The following is a 2,658-nucleotide window of genomic DNA, read 5'->3' as shown; positions in this document are numbered from 1 at the left end:
TGACTTCCCTGGTGTCTCAGACAGTAAAGAATCTGCCTGCAATTCAGGAGAGCCAGGTTGGGAGGATCCCCTAGAGAAGGGAATGGAACCCACACCAGTATTCTGGCCTGGAAAATCCCATGGACAGAGGAGCCTGGCAGGCTACAGTCCATGGGGTCGCACAGAGTCAGACACGCCTGAGCGACTAGCGTACACACACAACATTCGATTATTTGCCCAGCTATTTTTATGTTTCAGCACTGTTTCGATGGCACATTATTATGACTGGCTCATCTAAATAATGAACCGCGGCTAAATGGATTTATTGGGGAAAAAGAGAAATGTGATCTCGACGACTCAGATGGTGGTGTATGCTCGCAACCAGAAGAATTTGTTCGGCCAGTGAGTGAAGCACAGAACACGCAAATTCATCAGTAACCAGGACGGCTCATCTGTTATGACAAAATGATGTTCATTCGGATTTTACTGATTGTATAGCTTTGTCTTATTCAATTTCCTATAAGTATAAGGAGCTCATACATAATTTTATATTTGTACATATTTGAAGTATTAGTCGCTCAGTCGTGTCTGACACTTTGTGACCCCGTGGACTGCAGCCCACCAGGCTCCTCTGTCCATGGAATCCTCCAGGCCAGAATACTGGAGTGGGTAGCTTTTCCCTTCTCCAGGGGATATTCCTGACCCAGGGATCAAACCCAGGTCTCCTGCATTGCAGGCAGATTCTTTATCATCTGAACTACTGGGGAAGATCTGTCCATATTTGAGTATTAGCATAATTAAAAAATAATTTATTGAAACTTTAGAGCCAAAGTATTTTCTTTCAAGCGAGATACATGTATCTCTCAAGTTTTAGAAAAAATAACCTTAGCTTACATTTCTACTTTATTAAATATACAACATACTATATGATATGTATATAAACATTTGAAATATTGGTTCCAATCTATCCTTTGAGGTTAACGGACTTTGATTTTTTTTTTTATTGCTGAATGTATTAAGTAATACTTATTTTGTTTTAAAAGTTCCTCCTGTGTCTAACCAGGTGACTGAAGCCTCTTCATTTCGCCAGGATCCAGTCTGCCACCCACGGGAAGTGCCGGGAAGACCCTGCTGGTGTTGGGGGCTGTGAGCACAGCCCTCTGCTGGGTGTGGCTGTGTTCCCTGTGGGAACGTGTACCCAGAGTTTCATTTGTTTGTACTGAACTTCTCTATTTAGTCTTCAGGCACACTTTCCACGCTTCCTGTTCTGAAACCGAGCAAAGAATTTACCTAATCTACCTATCACATGATGGACATGAGTTTGAGCAAACACCGGGAGACAGCAGAGGACAGGGAAGCTTGGTGGGCTGTGGTCCACAGAGCCGCAAAGGGCCGGACACAACTGAGTGACTGAGCAGCAACAACGACTAATCACCAGGCTTCCCTGGCGGCTCAGGTGGTAAAGAACCGCCGACCAAGGCAGGACACACGGGTTCCATCCCTCGGTCGGGAAGATGCCCTGGTGGCTCAGGTGGTAAAGAACCGCCGACCGAGGCATGAGACACGGGTTCCATCCCTGGGTTGGGAAGATGCCCTGGCGGCTCAGATGGTAAAGAACTGCCGACCAAGGCAGGAGACGCGGGTTCCATCCCTGGGTCGGGAAGATGCCCTGGAGGAGGAAATGGCAACCACTCCAGTAAGCTTGCCTGGGAAATCCATGGACAGAGGAGCCTGGGGGGCTGCAGTCCACAGGGTCACAGAAGGTCAGACGTGATCTAACTAATCATTGCACCTTCCCAAGTTAGATTTCTTCTTTCGTTGATTTTCAGACGGAGAAGTAAAGCCGTTTCACAGTAAAGTCTCCCTGTGAAAGCCTCCGGTGGCTCCTCACTCTCTGCCCCGTGAGTCATCCCTCAGACTCAGCAGCCGGAGGCCGTGCAGACGTCAAGTGTGGGGCCGGCAGGATGGTCCTCCCACCCTTCTCCCGCGTCCTTCCTGACAGCACTCTGGGGTGGTTGCTGTCATTTCCTGTGGCCGCAGCAGGCCGTCCCACTTAGATGTCCTTGGCCTTGGCCAAGGTGCTTCCCTTGGACACCTCCCAGAACCACCCCCCCGCCTGCAGCCGCTGCGTCACCCCCCACCGGCCTTCCTGACCCCCGGCCCAGGAGTCCTGCTCCTCTGACCTTTACCCCTCTTGCCACCAGATTCATCCATCCTCGCTGCTGAGTCCCCTCCAAGCCTCTGATTCAGCCATGCTGCTGCTGCTGAGTCGCTTCAGTCGTGGCCGACTCTGTGCGGCCCCAGAGACGGCAGCCCACCAGGCTCCCCTGTCCCTGGGATTCTCCAGGCAAGAACACTGGAGTGGGTTGCCATTTCCTTCTCCATGGATTCATCTAAAAAGCTTATTCGGTGCCTGCGACAGGCTGGGCCCCGGGTCAGTGCTGGGAGCCTGGCGAGAAGTAAAGTGTATGCCTGTCCTCAAGGGCCTCGCGGGTGAGGCGAGCAGATAAGGACATACTAGGTGGGAAACGGCTGCTCACCAGCCCCGGCTCCTGCCTCGGGTGTTTCAACACACCTGGGAGCCCTCGTCCCCTCCCCGGACCAGGAATTTACTAGCAATGGGTCAGATAAGTCCCAACATGGAGCAGCGTCTGTGCACAGATGCACTTGACACGCGCT

This window comes from Bison bison, unplaced genomic scaffold, assembly GCF_000754665.1.
Source record: "Bison bison bison isolate TAMUID 2011002044 unplaced genomic scaffold, Bison_UMD1.0 scf7180017864527, whole genome shotgun sequence".
Lineage (NCBI taxonomy): Eukaryota > Metazoa > Chordata > Mammalia > Artiodactyla > Bovidae > Bison > Bison bison.
The sequence above is the reverse complement of the archived record's forward strand: the minus strand, read 5'-3'. Positions refer to the sequence as shown.